Here is a 19,021-nt window from a genome sequence, read left to right as displayed (position 1 = left end):
GGTGTGGCACAACCACACCTCACTGCAGTGATCTTCCCACCTCAGCCTCCCGAGTAGCTGAGATGACAGGCACACGCCACTACACCTGGCTATTTTTTACATTTTTTTGTAGAGACAGGCGTCTTCTTATGTTGCCCAGGCTGGTCTCGAACTCCTGGGGTTAAGCAATCCTCCCACCTCGGCCTTCCAAAGTGCTACAATTACAGGCATAAGCCACCGTGCCTGGCCTTTTTCTTTAGATATATTTCCTTGGAGCCTGCCTTCTCTAAATCACACAATTCTTCCTGTCATCATAGTGCTGTAAGGATTAGAATTCTGAAATACTGGAAAAACAAAACATCCCAACCTTTTAATGTGTAGAGAGAGAAGAGCAACCAGATTTATCTAATTAGAGAGAAGAGGCATGAAATGATGATACAGGCTATGTTTGTTTTAAATGAAAGAGAAGCTGCTAAGCAGTCATCAATAGATGAGAACGTGAAAAGATTTTTGCTTACAGGGATTTCTTTACTTGGTGAATTAACCCTACAGGAAATGCATTTTTTCCTCAAAATTATGTGTATCCAAAGAATAATATTGATAGTTTTAATGTAAATGCAAAATTATTTTTGCGAAAGATCTATGTAAAGATGATAGATTTACATTCACTGTTTTGATAGTACTTGGTTACAATTAAAACATTTATAATTTGGGGGAATTTATATATAGTGGTAAGAGACAAGTAATTGGTAACTGGCAATTTTTTAGAAGATATTATTTTATCCCTGTATTCAAACAGATATGGGTACATAATGAATGGAAGGTGTGTTTGGAAGTATGAGCTAAGCTTATCCCTGTGCCTGGAACCACATAGTTTGTTCTTTGCCCATAGGGATTCAGGACGAGGAGAGGACAAAGAGAAGGTGACCTTATTGCTATGCTTATCAGATATGAGTAGCAGCAGAGTGTAAAACTTAGCCACCTTCCTTCCCTCCCTCCCTTCTTTCCTTCCTCTTTCTTCCTTCTTAACTTTCTTCCTTCCCCTCCCTCCCTCCCTCCCTCCTTCCCTCAATTCCTCCCTTCCTTCTTCCTTTCCTGTCCTGTCCTTTTTCCTGTCCTCTTTCCTTTCCTCTTTCCTTTCGTCTTTCCCCTCCCCTCCCCTCCCCTCCCCTACCCTCCCCTCCCCTCTCTCCTCTCTTCTCTTCTCCTCTCCTTTCCTTCCTTTTCTTTCTTTCTTGAGACAGGTTCTCCATCTGTTACCTTGGCCAGAGTACAGTGGTGCCATCATGGCTCACTGCAGCCTCAAACTCCTGGGCAAAAGTGATCCTCCCACCTCAGCCTCCTGAGTAGCTAGAACCATAGGTGCAGTGCATGCCACCTCGACCAGCTAATTTCTGTCTTTCTTTGTAGAATCATGGTCTCACTATGTTGCCCAAGCTGGTCTGAAACTCTTGGGCTCAAGCAACCTGCCCATGGTGGGCGTCAGCCCCCATGCCCAGCTAATTTTCATTTGTTGTTTTGTTGTTGCAGTAAGGCCTTGTTATGTTCCTCAGGCTAGTCTCGAACTCCTGGCCTCAAACGATCCTCCCACCTTGGCCTCCAGAGTGTTGGGATGATAGGCATGAGCCACTGCACTTGGTGATTCTTTGTTTTTTATAATACAAGCATTTACAGATACAAAATTTTCTCTAAACACTGCTTGACCTGCATCCCACAATTTTTTGTGTATTATGTTCACTTTCATTGAGTTTTTAAAATCTTCTGAGTTGATTTGTGATTTCTCTTTGACTCATGAAGTGTTTAATATAAAAATATTTGGGGTTTTTCTCTGACAGAAAATCAGCAGTGATCTCCTCATGGCTGAGTTGAAAGATTTTTGACATTTCTAAATTTCTCTAATCAGTATCAGTAGTTGACATGCTCTGCTAATTTTTCTGTGAAATTCTCTTCTCTCTAGGTTTCTGTGAAACACCACTGTCCTGATTTTCTTCCTGGCTGCTCCTTCTGTATCTTCTGCATTGGCTTTTCATGCTCCCTTCAAAAAATAAACAATTTTTTAAAGTTACAAAAGTGGCACTTAGTTTTGTAAAAAATTCTTACTACATAAAAATGTATAAAATAGAAAAAGGAGGCTCACCCCCTCATATTAATATCGTCCCTTGTCCCACTCCTCAGAGTCAACTACTGTTAATAATTTGGTTATAATCTTTCCAGACCTTTTTTTACTATATACATAAACACATGTCAGTGCAATCATATATGTAAATATATACATGTGTGTATAGATTGTGTTCCCTTTTCAAATCTTGGATTGTAACATACATACTTTTCTGAAGCTGCCTTTTTTACTCTGCCTCCTCTCCTAGGCTTCCCTCTATCTCATTATTCAGATATCCTACATTATTTTAATGGCTCCTTTCCATTGTATTGCCACTTGTTAAATGTGGGAATTGTCATATTTTGTTCCTTGATTCTTTTCTGTTATTTCTTTGTATATGTCCTTTTATCGTTTTTACCCCCAACCTTTTAAAAAAAATTTCTGTGGGTACATAGTAGGTATATATATTTGTGGGGTACATGAGATATTTTGATACAGGCATGCAATGTGAAATAATCATATCATGGAGAATGGGGTATCCATCCCACAAGCATTTATTCTTTGTGTTACAAACAATCCAATTACACTTTTTAGTTATTTTCAAATGTACAATTAAGTTTCCATTGACTATAGTTATCCTGTTGTGCTATCAAATAGTAGGTCTTCTTCATCCTTTCTATCTTTTGGTACCCATTAGCCATTCCCACCTCTCCCTGCAGTGCCCCCACTACCCTTCCCAGCCTCTGGTAACCATCCTTCTATTATTTATGTCCATGACTCAATTGTTTTGATTTTTAGATCCCACAAATAAGTGAGAACATGCAATGTTTGTCTGACTGTGCTTGGCTTATTTCACTTGACATAACGACCATCAATATTGTTGCAAATGACAGGATCTCATTCTTTTTCTATGGCTGAATAGTACTCCATTGTGTATATGCACCACATTTTCTTCATCTGTTCATCCGTTGATGGACACTTACATTGCTTCCAAAGCTTAGCTATTGTGAACAATGCTGCAAAAAATGGAAATAGAGATATCTCTTCGACATACTGATTTCCTTTCTTGTGGGTATATACCAAGCAGTGGGATTGCTGAATCATATGGTAGCTCTATTTTTTTTTTTTTTTTTGAGACAGAGTCTCACTTTGTCACCCAGGCTGGAATGCAGTGGCATGATCTCAGCTCACTGCAACCTCTGCCTCCTGGGTTCAAGCGATTTTCCTGCCTTAGCCTCCTGGGTAGCTGAGACTACAGGCTCATGCCACCACGCCCAGCTAATTTTTGTATTTTTTAGTAGAGATGGGGTTTCACCATATTGGCCAGGCTGGTATCGAACTCCTGACCTCGTGATCCGCCTGCCTCGGCCTCCCAGAGTGCTGGGATTACAGGCATAGCCACCACGCCCGGCCAGTAGCTCTATTTTTAGATTTTTTTTTAATTAACCTCCAAACTGTTCTCCATAGTGGTTGTACTAATTTACATTCCCATCAACAGTGTGCTAGGGTTCCCTTTTCTCCACATCCTTGCCAGCATTTGTTATTGCCTGTCCTTTGGATATAAGCCACTTTAGCTGGAGTGAGATGATATCTCATTGTAGTTTTGGTTTGCGTTTCTGTGGTGATCAGATCTTATGCCTGTTTGCCATTTATGTGTCTTCTTTTGAGAAATGTCTATTCAAATCTTTTGCCCATTTTTAAATCAGATTATTAGATTTTTTTCCTGTAGAGTTGTTTGAGTTCCTTATATATTCTGGTTATTAATCCCTTGTCAGAGGGGTAGTTTGCAAATATTTTCTCCCATTCTGTGGGTTGTCTCTTCACTTTGTTGACGGTATCCTTTGCTGTTCAAAAACTTTTTAACTTGATATGATCCCACTTGTCCATTTTTGCTTTTGTTGCCTGTGCTCATGGGGTATTGCTCAAGAAATTTTCGCCCAGACCAATATCCTGGAGATTTTCTCCAATGTTTTCTTATAGTACTTTCATAGTTTGAGGTCATAGATTTAAAGTCTTTAACCAATTTTGATGTGATTTTTAGATATGGCAAGAGATAGGGGTCTAGTTTCATTCTTCTGCATATGGATATCCAGTTTTCCCAGCACCATTTATTGAAGAGACTGTCTTTTCCCAGTGTATGTTCTTGGCACCTTTGTCAAAAATGAGTTCACTGTCGGTGTGTGGATTTGTTTCTGGGTTCTCTATTCTGTTCCATTGGTCTATGTGTCTGTTTTTATACCATTACATGCTGCTTTGGTTACTATAGCTTTGTAGTATAATTTGAAATCAGGTAATGTGATTCTTCCAGTTTTCTTATTTTTCCTTAGGACAGCTTTGGCTATTCTGGGTCTTTTGTGGTTTCCTGTAAATTTTAGGATTGTTTTTTCTATTTCTGTGAAGAATGTCATTGGTATTTTGATACGGATTGCATTGAATCTATAGATTGCTTTGGGTAGTATGGACATTTTAAAAATAATGATTCTTCCAATCCATGAATGTGGAATATTTTTCCAGTTTTTGGTGTCCTCCTCAGTTTCTTTCATGATGAGTGTTTTGTAGTTTTCATTATAGAGATAGTTCACTTCTTTGGTTAATTCCTAGGCATTTAATTTTACATATGGCTATTGTAAATGAGATTACTTTCTTATTTCTTTTTTAGATTATTAACTGTTGGCATATAGAAATGCTGCTGATTTTTGCATGTTGATTTTGTATCCTGCAACTTTGTGGACTTTATCAGTTGTAGTGGTTTTTTTTGATGGAGTCTTTAGATTTTTCCAAGTATGATATCATGTCATCTGCAAACAAGGATGATTTGATTTCTTCCACTTTAGTTTGGATGTCCTAAATTTCTTTCTCTTGTCTGACTGCTCTAGCTAGGACCTCCAGTACTATGTTGACTAACAGTGGTGAAAGTGGGCATCCTTGTCGTGCTCCAGATACTAGAGGAAAGGCTTTCAGATTCTCCCCATTTAAGTATGATACTAGCTGTGGATCTCTTGTATATGGCTTTTATTGTGTTGAAGTATATTCCTTCTATATCCCATTTTTTTGAGCATTTTTATGAAGAGATGTTGAACTTTATCAAATGCTTTTTCCGCATCAATTGAAATGGACTTCATTCTGTTGATATGATGTATCACATTGATTGATTTGTATTTATTGAACCATCCTTGCATCTTTATGATAAATCCCACTAGGTTATGATGAATAATCTTTCAAATATATTGTTGAATTTGGTTTGCTAGTATTTTGTTGAGGATTTTGGTATAAACATTTATCAGGGATATCGGCCTGTAGTTTGATGTGTCTTTGGTTTTTGTTTCAGGGTAATACTGGCCTCATAGAATGAATTTGGAAGTATTCTCTTCTCTGTTTCTTGGAACAGTTTGAGTAGGATTGGTATTAGTTCCTCTTTAAATGTTTGTTAGAATTCATCAATGAAGCCATCGGGTCCTGGGCTTTTCTTTACTGGGAGACTTTATTACAGCTTTAATCTCATTACCTGTTGTCAGTCTGTTCAGGTTTTGGATTTCTTCATGGCTCAATCTTGGTAGGTTGTATGTGTCTAGGAATTTGTCCATTTCATCTAGATTTTCCAACTTAATTGGTGTATAGTTGCTCCTAGCAACCACTAATGATCCTTTGGATTTCTGCAGTATCAGTTGTAATGTCTCATTTTTCATTTCTGATTTTATTTATTTGTATCTTCTCTCTTTTTTTCTTAGTATCGCTAAAGGTTTGTCAATTTTGTTTAACTTTTCAAACAACCAACTTTTATTTCATTTATCTTTTGTATTTTCTTAATTTCAAATTAATTTTCTTTCTGCTCTGATCTTTATTTTTTTTCCTCTACTAATTTTGGGTTTGGTTTGCTGTCGCTTTCTAGTCCTTTAAGACGCATCATTAGATTGTTTATTTGAAGTTTTTCTTCCTTTTTGAGTTAGGCACTTATAGCTATAAATTTAATACTGCTTTTGCTGCATCCCATAGGTTTTGTACCCCCAACCTTTGACAACTGCTCCAGTATACAGTGTTTCCAACTCTATATTCACCAGCTCTGACTTCTTTCCTGCCTGAGCATCACTTTCACATTTCCAACTGCCTAGTAGATATTCCATCTCATTTTGATGTTGATCAGTTAAAGTTAGTGAGCCCATATGTGAAACATCCTTTTTTCTAGGTTAACTCCTAGCTTTCTTAATTCCCTTGAGAGCCCCACTCCTCTTGCCATCTGCCTTAGTGTCTTATTCCTGTATAACACATTACCATAAACTTAGTGGTTTAAAACAACACAAATTTATTCTCTTACAGCTCTGGAGGTCAGGAGTCTAAAATCAGCTTCGCTGGGCTAAAGTCAAGATATTGACAGTGCTAGTTACTTTTTCAGAGTCCTGAGGAGAATGTATTTCTATGCCCCTGTCAGCTGCCATCTTCCTCCTTCAGGATACATCACTCCAGTCTCTACTTTTGTCATCACATCATCTTCTCTTCTGACCCTGACTTGCGATTCTTCCAATAAAGACTGTTGTGATTACACCAGGCCCACCCAGATGGTCTAGGATAATTTCCCTTTCTCAAGATTCTTAACTTGCAAAGTCCCTTTTGCCATGTAAGATAACATTCACAGGTTCTGGAGATTAGGACAGAGACACCTTGCAGGGGATGTCATTATTCAGCCTGCCATACCATCCTGACTTAGAACTCTTAAGTCATCATTTGATTTATTTTCTTGTTTTTCAGTTGACTCCCAACCTAACAGTTGCCAAATAAATTTTCTCATGAAGATTCTTTTTTTTATTATGGCCCCATCCTAGCTGCCCAGTCTGTTGCATCAACCTACTAGTTGAGTTTTCCTTATCGCCATTCCCTTCTTCCCATGTCTCTTCCATCTCACACATCAGTATTAGACTGATCTTCCTAAAGCTGTACTCAAGTCATTCATTGCCACATATTGTATGCCACATTATAGTTAGAGTCCTCACCCTAAATGAAGGCTGTCGTGATTACAGACATGTCTGATTTTCCATTTTTAAATTCCTCTACTTCTCTGTATATACCCTTTACCTAAAACTGAGGTGTTCCATTTTCACTAATCTCACCACATTGGCCATGTTTTCCTGCTTCGATAACATTTCCTTAAGCTTTCTTCCACGTATAATTCCTGTATTCCTGTCTTGCTTGTCTAAACTTCACCCATCTTTTTAGGATTATCCCAAATACCATTCACTACTTGAAGCCTCTCTTAGTAACAATATAACTTCTTTAGTCTGAGCCCTAATAACACTTTTAAAATTCTCTTCTTATTCTATTTATATTTGACCATAAATTATAGGTCGTTGTACACTTGTATAGTTACCTCTGCTGAATTGAAGTTCATTGGGACTATGAACTATGTTCTACTCTGTGGTTTCCATATCAGTGAGTATAACTCCTTACCCAAAAATATTTGTGTGGTTAGATTGAATGAGTTAAAACTTATATCAAGATGTTGTGCCACAGTGATTGGAGTAATTGGAAGATGGTCATGCCTTTGGAAAGAAATAGAAAAGCTAAAAGGAGCAACTAGTTACGGAAAGCACATGATGTGTTTGATTCTGTATACTCCTGGTATGTATTTCTTTCACTTAATGGAATGTGAGCAAATAGAACTGAAAACAAATGTTAAGATAACATCATCCTAATAACATCTATGAGATACATAGGAAAGCCAGCCAGGGAGACTGAATCAGGCTCACAGAGGGTCGGGGGAATCCAGGGAGAGCTCAGGGAGAAAAGAACTTCCACGATGTAGATGATGTAGCATTTATATGAAAGAAGCCAAGGAAAATGAGATTTGAGTCACTAAGAAGGTTTTTGGACAATAGAAGCTTCCTGTGCACATGTAAAGGTGAAGTGGGTAGAACTTGTGGAGATGGAGAAAAAGAAAGAAGATAGAGATGACAAGAAGTCTTTGTTCTTTGGTGGTCAGCATGTACTAATATTTATTATTCACCTTTTATTTTATAATAAAATAATTAAAAATGATTTAAAGTCTTTAGATTTCTTATGAACAACAAAGTGTAGCCTAGCTATTTTCTATGCGTGTTCTCCTTGTGAAAATAATGTTAATATAAATTTTGGCTTAGAAAATGGCCATCTTCCAGGCGTGGTGGCTCACGCCTGTAATGACAGCACTTTCGGAGGCCAAGGTGGGTGGATCACGAGGTCAGGAGGTCAAGACCATCCTGGCTAACACGGTGAAACCCTGTCTGTACTAAAAATACAAAAAAAGAAAAATTAGCCGGGCGTGGCGGCGTGCGCCTGTAGTCCCAGCTACTCGGAGGCTGAGGCAGGAGAATGGCGTGAACCCGGGAGGCGGAGCTTGCAGTGAGCCGAGATCGCACCACTGCACTCCAGCCTGGGCGACAGAGCAAGACTCCATCTCAAAAAAAAAAAAAGAAAAGAAAAGAAAAGAAAAAAAAACGGCCATCTTTTCTTTTATGTTCAAAACAACTGTAGTTGCATAACAATGATTCTATAGCCTGTGGTTTTTTGGTGGCCATCCTTCTCATTCTAATTTAGGCAGTTTGGAGTCAAACCTCAGATGTGCTGCAGAGTAGTTTACTAGACTGAAGGCTCAGTTAAAGTCCTCTCACACTGAAAGCCATGAATCTTATTTACTGGGAAACCAGGCAGAATTACCTCTCGTCTCACTTTAGGATGAACTGCAGTTAGGAAAGTCAGTAGGCAGACAATGAGAATCATGACTCAGTTTCTCTTCTCTCTCTCTCTGATGAAGGTGACTTAGTATACACCTGCAATAGATACAAAGGTGAGTACATTTCAGGAGCCACTTCCCACACACATCAGTTTCAGGCCTGATCGCCTCTAGTATTGGGTCAAATACGGGAGGTAGAAGGTGCTTCCCACCAAGGCCTGAGGTCAGATACCTAATAATTCATATATGGAAAACAATCAGTTTAAAAACAACTGTCTCTTTTTAGTCAGAAAAACATTTTATATCTAGAAAGTAACTTATTAGGGAAGAAAAGGGAAACAAGACTAGTGTTAGTTCATTTGTTCACCTGTTCATTCATTCTTTTGATCAACAAATATTTGTCTAACATTAGTTATGTGGTAGATACTGTGGTATCTTTTAATGAATAAAATCGACATATTAGTGTCTCCTACCCCCATAGAGCTTATGGTTTTTCATTCAACAAGTGATTATTGAAACCTACTCACATGTTTATATTTATTTTCATATTTAATTCTTCTCAAAACCTATGAGGTTGAGAATACTATTGATTTTACATATGAGAAAAATCAAGGTCCATGTAAGTTTTAAAAAAAAAACAACTGAGTTTTTTTTTTAAATTCCTTGAGTTTCTGGATACCCAAAGCATAAAAGGTTCATTAAGATCCCATAAAATGATGCTTGGCCTCTTTTTCTCCTGTTTTCAAACCATCCTGGGAGTCATGTGTTGGAGTAAAAGTTTGGTAGCAATTGTGGTGGTTATGTATTATTCCTCTTATTTACAGTGCAGCAAAATGATAGTCACCAGAAATGGTGACTCTCAGCTGTTCTAAGTCAAGGGTTTAAGAAATATTACCTAAATTACTTTTATAAAATCATATTTGAACATTAAAATCTGGTAATCTGAATCAGAAAATTCTGGATTCCCAAGGTCAGGTGGAATAATGTTACATATTATCTATATAATACACATACATATCATACCTTAGCTATATTTTATTCCTAGAGTTTATGAATGAAATCATTACTGTGAACACACACGAAACCTAGTATCCTAAATAAATAAAAATTTAAAAAAAATTACTTTTGTAGGAGAAAAGTTTTTCTATAATATAGCAATAACTCTCTTTAATGTTTTTTACATTTTAATTGTTATACATTGGATTTTCTTGCTATGGAAATCTATGGAAACCTGTTGATATTTTATGGAATCTTTCTATGGAAAGAGGCCTAGCTTTATAGGTAAAATGTTTCTAATTGTAGGTAGTCAGTACACTAACCAGATGTTTTCCTGTGGGATTCTCAGAATGATATATGGGGTCATATTCTAAATAACCTCTTAATATGTCAAAAGGTCTTTGAGACCTCACATAGAAGTGTATCCATGATATTTGTGTTTTATAGTACTTATTTGTTCTCACAGTAGCCCTAGGAGGTAAACCATTATTATTCTATTTTAGTGATGACGATTCAGAGATTTGTGACTCACCTGAGATTATAGAGTATGAGGGAGAGCCAGGATAAGACTTCAGTTCTTGGATTCCATGTCCACAGATCTTTCCACAAGAGAACATCCCCATTGTGGATCTGAGTGGGAGCCATGCTGGGATTACCTGGGCTAGGGCTAAAGGCCAAAGATGCTCCTTCTCCCTTCTTCCATCCACAAGAAGATGAAAAGGAGGAAGCACCACTAGAAGAGTTATGGGCCACCTGGAAGCAGTGGTCCCTGTTCATGCCCAGGGAGAAGACAGCAAGCATTCCTAGAGGAATATATGCACCACCAGGAGGGAGCGGCCCTTTCTCCTCTTTTCCTAGAGAAGCTATTGTCTATTGATTACTCGCACTGAGCTAGGCACTTTGCAAACATTATTTCATTTAATTCTCACTACAAAGCTTTGTGATAGGCATAAAAGTAAAGGTACTGGCCCAAATTCATACAGTTTATAAGCAGCAGAGGCAGGATCCAAATTCAGGTCTTCATGTTGTCTTTTGCTACAGCCTGCGGGCCCCCTCTGAGCCCCACACATTTATTGACCAGTTAGTTCTTCTACTTGAGAGGCATAGACAAAACTACACAAATTGTCAAAGTCTAATAAGGCCCTTGATATAGGAAGCCAAACTGCATGCCTCAGCTTTTCATCTAAAGCAGTTCCTGTTAAGGGCCATGAAAAGGGAAAATATAAATGTAAAAAATTGAGATGTCACAGGCCCTGAAACAGATTTTTCTAGGCATCTAAAAGAAAGGAACAGGAATGTCCTATCCCCATGTAAAAGGAGAAAAGAGAAATGGAGAGTATCAACCAAAGCAGGAGATTTTTCTGACCAAGCACCAGAGGCCTCGCAGAAAATGATTCACACCCTCATTAAGGTTATGACATGCACATCCTGTGCTGTGCCCCACACCTATGAGTGCCTAATACATATTAATAATATTTATTCTCTCCTTTAGTTCAAGATTTGTCACCCAGCTTGTCTAGATATTGCTATTTAAAAGGAGCTGTGATTTGCTTACAGATACAGTGCATCTGTAAACATGTGAGCAGAGGAAGACGGGGCAGTAAATCTTGGTCAGAGCTGCACTTTGGACTGTTGCAAGAAAGGCTGCAAAACTGTTGCTGGAATAATGAAGTAGATGCTTGCTGCCAGGTCCCAGAGTTGTGTCTCCAGCAGGCAGAGTCTAGCAGTAAATTAGCTTATGTTTCAGCTTGGCAGTTGGCACTTGGTTCATTTGTAGATGCTAATTGTAATCTGATGTTATCAGCAGCAGGTAATTGAAATGGGCTTGATGAATCACTTAATTTCTTTTAATAGCTGAGTCTTCAAGAACTGAATAAAGAAGATAAGGTGATCAGGAGGAAAACACAACAGCTCTATCTTTCTAATTAGTGCTTGGAGGTTTTTTCTTCTTTACACAAATGATTATGAACATATGAAGCTGAATAGGTTTATGAGTCAAAAACCCCCATGGGGACTTTTCCCATTAGGCAGCCCAGTTCTGAGCATTGATAACACTTCTGTTAGGACTTCAGAAAGGAATATTTGAGTGATACTTTGGAGAATATTTATTTCTAAACACAATTTTGTTTTCCTAGACCTAGGTGGGCACTACTTCCTGGGGGTACTGCCACTTTGGTGCTAACCCTACCTTCAGCTGTTCTTTGGCCATGTTCTGTGAGCAGTGCTGCCTGGCACTATGCAGTGAACCTGGGAGCCTTGCAATGGTGTTAGTCATTGGCTCCTGAACCCACACCTGGCACTGGCACCTCCCACACCTGCCTGTCCCTAAATTTTTCCATCTGCAACAGCTCCTGTGTAGCCCTTTGCTTTGCCAGCAATGGTGAGTGCAGATGTGACCCTGGGTTCTGCCATCTGTGCTGAACACTGCACACTGGACCTATGCCATGTGACTGCACTGAGCTTTGGGGTCTTTCTTCTGGAATCATTTGGCTCTGCTTTTAGTCTTATGTTCATTCCTTAAGGAATCCATCTGTTTTGGGGTGACTTTAGAGGAATTTGCTTTTGAATGATTTTTTTTGAGAAAATCATAATAACAGCAGAAAATATAGAGCATCAGAATCAGATCTTTTAGGTAGACATTTGGAGGTGATTTAACAAACGATTATTCAGACACCTCTGTGGTTCTCCTTCATGAATTCTATTTGAAGATAATACTTAGAGGTGAAGATTCCAAGTTTCTAAGCCACCAACATGATTGTGGCAGTAAATGTCTTTGATGATAAATGGAAGTATGTTTCATAGGCTCTGGTAATGTTCTGCTTCTTGATCTGAGTGGTAGGGTTACATAGCTGTCCTCAACTTTATGAAAATTTGTTGAGCTCTATGCTTATGATTTTATACCTTCCTGACAATATTTTATACTCTATTTAAAGGCTTAATTTTAAAAACACATTGCGCTCTGGGGCAGAGTAGGATTGTAATCATATGCCTTTCTTTTTTCTTTTTCCTTTTTAACTTTTAATTGACAAAGTATATATATTTATGGGATACGATGTGATATTTGATATATGTATACCTTGCAGAAAGATTAAATCAAGGCAGTTAACATTCATCAGCTCACCTACTTACCATTTTTTTGCTGGTGAGAACATTTAAAATCTACCCTTTTAGCAATTTTGAAATATACATTATTAACTACAGTCACCATGCTGTGCAACAGATCACTAAAATTTATTCCTCTTGTCTAACTGGAAATTTGCACCCTTTGATGAACATCTCCCTTCTCTGCATCCCCCACCTCCCACTGCCAGCCTCCAGTAACCACCATTCTATTGTTTGCTTCTGTTGTTATCATAGGAGATGATAGCTCCATGTGTGTTATTGCCCCTGAAGACCATCTGGTGGGACAAAATATGGAGGTGGAAGCCAATGATATTGGTGGTTCTGACCCTGCATTGGCCTAGGCTAATGTATGTGTTCATGTCTTAAGTTTTTAACAAGTTTAACAAGTTTTTAGATTTCACATATATCACATAGTATTTGTCTTTCTGTGCCCGCCTAATTTCATTTAGAATAGCATTCCCTAGGTTCATCCATATTATCTTAAATGACAAAATTTTTTGTTTTGAAAACTGTTTAGTATTTCGTTGTGTATATATAGCACATTTTTTTATCCACTCATCCATGATGGACACTTAGGTTGATTCTGTATCTTGTTTATTGTGAGTAATGCTTCAGTGAACATGGAAGTGCAGATATCTCCTCCACATACTGATCCCATTCATGCCTGTGGTTTTCACCATGGTGCACCAACTTTCCAAACCAGATCTGACTTCCAGCTAAAACATCTACTATTGTGTTACAATTTGCTACAATATTCCATACAGCAACATGCTGTACAGGTTTGTAGCATAGGACCAATAGGCTACACCATATAGCCTAGGTGTGTAATAGGCTATATCATCTAGGTTTGTGTCAGTACACTTGATGATGTTTGTGCAATGACAAAATCACGTAACAACACGTTTCTCAGTATGTATTCCTCATTGTTAAGTGACTCATTAATTACTGTGTATGTCTTGAATGATGAAGGATGATGAGAGCTAAGAACTATGGGAAATGCTAGGACTTACAATTAGAGTCTAAAGTTCAAATAATTACCCATATCTTTCATATTTACTATGTTCATCTATTTGTGCCTTACTACTGTCATGAAGTCTAGATATCATTCTTGCTGCTTCTGACCCCAGAGACCAGGGAGACTAGTTCTGGGAGCAATGGCAATTTCTGTACATTTTATATTATACCTTGCCATTCTCATTGGTGTAAACAATACCTAAAATTCTTTAATACTCTAAAAAGCCGAAATTCTGATTTTTTCCATGGAAAGAGAATGTATATAGAATCTAGAACTAGATTTTTTTTTTTTTTTTTTTGAGACAGAGTCTCATTCTGTCTCCCAGGCTGAAGTGCAGTGACACAATCTCAGTTCATGCCATTTTCCTGCCTCAGCCTCCTGAGTAGGTGGGACTGCAGGTGCCCGCCACCGCACCCGGCTAATTTTTTGTATTTTTAGTAGAGATGGGGTTTCACCATGCTAGCCAGGATGGTCTTGATCTCCTGACTTTGTGATCCGCCCACCTTGGCCTCCCAAAGTGCTGGGATTACAGGTGTGAGCCACTGCACCCAGCCTAGAACCTCATTCTTAAAGCCTTTTATGTGAACCAGAAATATAATGAACTTGAGAAATAGTTAAACTAGCAGGCAGTGATTAAGTTTTATGATACCATTTTAATTTTACTCCTTACAGTTAGTAGGAAGACTGAATTGAGCAGAATTTTCTCCCTCGTTTACATGGTCCTTTGCCCTATAGCTAAATGAGAGTCTGATTAGCAGGCTAACTAAATAATATATTAACCTTTTTGGATCTTCATCCAAGAAGTTTACAAAGCATGATTAAAATGAGGTCTTTTGTGCAGGTTTGAAGAACCCTAATATTTATGACTTTTGGACAAGAAAATCACTAGGATATCACACTGTTTCTTCTTTTAAGTAAATGAACTTAATAGTCTATTCTTCTCTGCATTTAACATCTAGTCTTGGGAAACTAATGCAGTTCCACTTTTCTAGATATTCAAATAATAGCTTCCATTGAGAATATATGAAAAGGCCTTTGTGATCTCTCCAACACACCTTTGAAGTGGCTTAGAAGTCACAATAATAATAATAAAGGAATGACACGTATTGAATGCCTCCAGTATGTGAACACTATACTTGGTGTAGCTTCTTATGCAGCGATTCATTATTTAACTTAATAATTCAGAAAGATAGGGCTTATTATTCCGTGTAGAAATCAAAAACCCAAAGAACAGAGAGGTTAACTTGTCAAAGATCTCATAGTAAGTGTGTGGCAGAGCTGGGGTGTGAGCACAGAGCGGTCGGAATCAAAAGTCAGTGCTCTTTATGTTACACCACCTCTCTAAAGAAAATGGCTAAAATTATTGAGAAAAGAGATAAAGCTCTAGCATTTCTAAGTGAGTAGGACAATGTGACATTGTAACTGGAAATTGAGCATTTCTCTTTACCCACAGCTTATTTTCATCCTCATTCACTCATCCCTGTTTCATAACAGCTGTACTTAAGCACACATACAGACCTAATGCAAGGTGAAAACGTGGCTGCTCATACTGTGCCACCTGAAGTCTCCCCTCTTTTCCAGCATGAAATCCACAAGAGACGCAAGTGTTTAAGACTCTTCAGCATAATTAGTAATTTCATGGTAACTTCAAAAAGTAGCTTTTTTACTAAGAACCAGTTTCTGCATGTTGTTCCAGAAATTCTTCTTAAGGCTGTCTCTGACACAGCAGAAAATACATTTGTTGAATTAGATGAAAGCTGGAATGCAACTTTAGATTCATATTGCTGACTAAGCCTGTTCTCAACTTGACTTTCAAATAGCTCCTGAATACAGGCTCTCAGTTTTCAACAGATTTCTGAAAGTGGTCCTTTATGCCATCCTACTGAAGAGTTAAGTTACTCTGGGAGTGAATGCTTTCATTTTCTAGTAAAAATTGCATTGGTGCCATTTAAAATGTTTCCAAGAGCAATTAAAAAGTGAAGTAAATGCTTTGTTGTTATGTGCCCAACATGCTTGTAAAGCAAGCCCTCATCAGAACAGCCCCAGTGGCAAGAAAAAAAAAAAAAAAGTAATGGATTTGTGTTCTTGAGCCAGATTGTCAGAGCTGGCCACTTATTTGAAACAATGGTTATTCTGTAATTGTGTTTCCCTGATTCAAATGGAAGGTTCCACCAATCCATTGTCTAATCCCGAATAAGACAAAGACAGCTTATAACATGGCCCAGCTGTTGGAGTGCTCTAGAGGGAGATATAATATGCTCTGTGACTCAGTAAACAGAAGGTAATGGACTAAAAGTTATCAAGCCCTTCACAACAAGGAGATCTGGAGTTTAACCAGAAATTTCAGACTGTCAAGCTTGACAAAACAGATGGCATTCTCCAGTTCGTGACACCATCCAGCGAGCTGGCATGTCTGCCTTGACAACTCCTGGTACTTCTTAAATGCCTGATGGAGAAAGACATCCTGTTTGTGTCAGTTTGTCAGTGAAGAACTCACACAACTGTGCATGGGACAGAGGGAATAAGAAGCACCTATGTGCTAAATCTTTTACTAAACGTTTTCATGATCGCTCTCCCCTATGGCTCTGGTATTCTGCGTAAACATCCTATTGGACTGTTCTTTTCCCTTCTTCTTGTAGCAGAGAAATTACTGGATTTCAGTGCTGATTTCTCTCCATTTTGATTACCAAGAAGCCTGTATACAAATATTTTGCCTACAAGCCAATGTTAGGGGCTTTTACAGTGTTGTTATATAGCTAGGGTGACCTTATCATTTATCACTGGGACAGTCCCACACACCACTGGGATAGCCCCACATACCACTGGGATATAGAATCCCCCCCTACATGTAGCATTCTGTGAGGAACTTGAGCTTTGAGTCAGATGGCCCGGCTTTAGATCATAACTATGCCGCTTTCTGGCTTCCTGAGCCTGGACAAGATGCTTAGCTGATTTCTGCCTCAGTTTCTTCATCCTCCCCAAATAGGGACAATTATAGCACCCATCTCATGAGATGGCTGTGAGGATTGAATGAGTTAGTATGTATAAAGCCCTTAGAACAATGACACATAATAAACACTCAAAACTGTTGTAATCATTATTATCATTGTAGTTTGTATCATATGTGGAAAGAGTATATCATTTGTTCACACAAAACCAAGTGCTAAAAGAAAGGTGAAAATGCTACTGAAATACATAACATTTCTTATCCTTCACAAAATTCTGATCCCTTGAAAGTTGCAGGTGGTTATCAGGGGCTAGAAGTACATGTTGTTACTTGATGTCTTCATCTCTTGCTGACAAACTCTCCATTATGACTGGCTGACATTTTTTCTGACAAGACATTTCAAATGAAAGAGATCCATAAAATAATCCAAATCAAAACACTGACCAGGAGAAACCCACCCCGGATTCTAACTCTGCCCCCACCGTTCATTGATCTCGGAGTAAGGCAATCAGTTGTAGGTACCAACAAGGAGAGACTCAAGTAGGTGGTATATCTAACGTTTATTGGTGCCAAGATGGCTGAAGTAGGAGTTAGACATTCAAGCGGTCTAATGTGAGCTCTTACCTTTTGCATGACCCTGAACAAGTTATGTTACTTTCTTGGGCCTCAGTTTTGTGATGTGTAAAAAAGGGGAACAATAATAATATATTTGCTTCTCACAGGATCATTAGACTCAAATGAAAGTGTGATTGTGAAAATGCTTTAATGACTAGAGCCATATTAATATGACTCTAAGGAGTACCTAGAAGTTAGTGTCGGTTTTTGTTTTGTTTTTTTCCCTGTAAGGTAAAGGTAATCATGTGGCAAAAGCTTTAAGGAGATTATTTTTCTGTGATGCCACAGGAAGTGATGGAAAGTGTGGCTTCAAAGTGAGGTGACCTTGGGCTCAACTTATTTCACAGCTATGTACCTTTGCATTACTTAACCTTTCTGACCATCAGGTTCCTCCCAGCTTCACAGGATTGTTGTGAGGAAACAACCCTTCCTTTAAGAAGCTTTTTCAAATCCAAACCAGTGCTTCTCTGTACCTTGCAGTGCTTTGTGCCCAGATGGTGAGGCACACCCTTCGCATGTTCCCCTGCAGCGGTCAGCTTGCATGTCTGTCTCCCCATTAAGGTTGTAAGCCTCCGAAGAGGCTGTGCTACAGGCTCCCCATTTGATGCATTGTTAATCTTTGATGCCATGTAAATTGACAAGTAGTGCTTAGCACATAGCAAGCCCTCAGTAAATGGTACTGCTGTTATTACACATCGAGAGATTTGTCTTTTTTAAAATAAGCTTACAGATGTCTCCACTCATCACAATTAGTTGGATGTTAAAATGCAGACTTGGCTGAGGAATGACCATAGCACAGCAATTTTGGCTTTCCAGAACGTTGTTACCAAAGAAAGAAAACTGCCAGTTGTTTTGTAATGGTAAACCCAGATTTCTGAAACTCATATCTCCAATTATAGTTTTGAAAGAACTTGAAGGTATACCTGATAGATTTCCAAACCATCTTCCACTATTAAGCCTGGTAAAGCCATGGTTGGCTTCGTGAGATTCTCTCAGAAGGAGTCTGTGGCGGCCAGGAGACAGAAAAACCTGAGCCTTGGTATTAGACAGGCCCTGGTTTGAATTGTAGCTCTGCCATTTAGGAGCTGTGTGGCCTGGGGAAAGTTATGTAAGATGTAAAATAGAGTTAAGAATAGAATCTCTAGGATAGCAATGAAGGGTGTGGCTCTTGTGAGGATTAAATGAGTTGATGTATGTGAAGCATTTTACATGGTGCCTGGCACAGTACAGGCTCAGGAAATAGTGGCTGGTATTGGACTGAAACTTCCTTCTGCCTTGGGGGTACCACCGGCACCACTAGGCTCTTTTCTCTTTTCCTTCTTTTTTTCTACTCTCTTTCCCTTCTTCTCTGAATAATGTCAAGGCTCTGGGAAAATTTTAAGTAGTTTCTCTTCGTAAAAAAATTTGAAGATTCCTGACTTAAACAGGTGATTGAGGCCAGTGTCTTTTGTGCTGTAAGATTCACTAGAAAAGTTTTTTCCTTTGCTGGTGAAAAAATAACTTTCTTCCCTTATATGGCTTTAACTTTTGCTGAGCCCTTTTTCCCTG

The 19,021-nt window shown here is 38.5% G+C and overlaps 1 protein-coding gene across 1 annotated transcript in view; it reads left to right on the top strand.

Annotated features, from left to right (window-relative positions):
* The window catches only part of TTC28 (tetratricopeptide repeat domain 28), a 726,372-nt gene that overhangs the window by 523,297 nt on the left and 184,054 nt on the right, over positions 1 to 19,021 (top strand). The window lies entirely within an intron of this gene.

The sequence above is a fragment of the Nomascus leucogenys genome, chromosome 7b, assembly GCF_006542625.1.
Source record: "Nomascus leucogenys isolate Asia chromosome 7b, Asia_NLE_v1, whole genome shotgun sequence".
In the NCBI taxonomy this organism is placed as follows: domain Eukaryota; kingdom Metazoa; phylum Chordata; class Mammalia; order Primates; family Hylobatidae; genus Nomascus; species Nomascus leucogenys.
The sequence above is the reverse complement of the archived record's forward strand: the minus strand, read 5'-3'. Positions and strand labels throughout refer to the sequence as shown.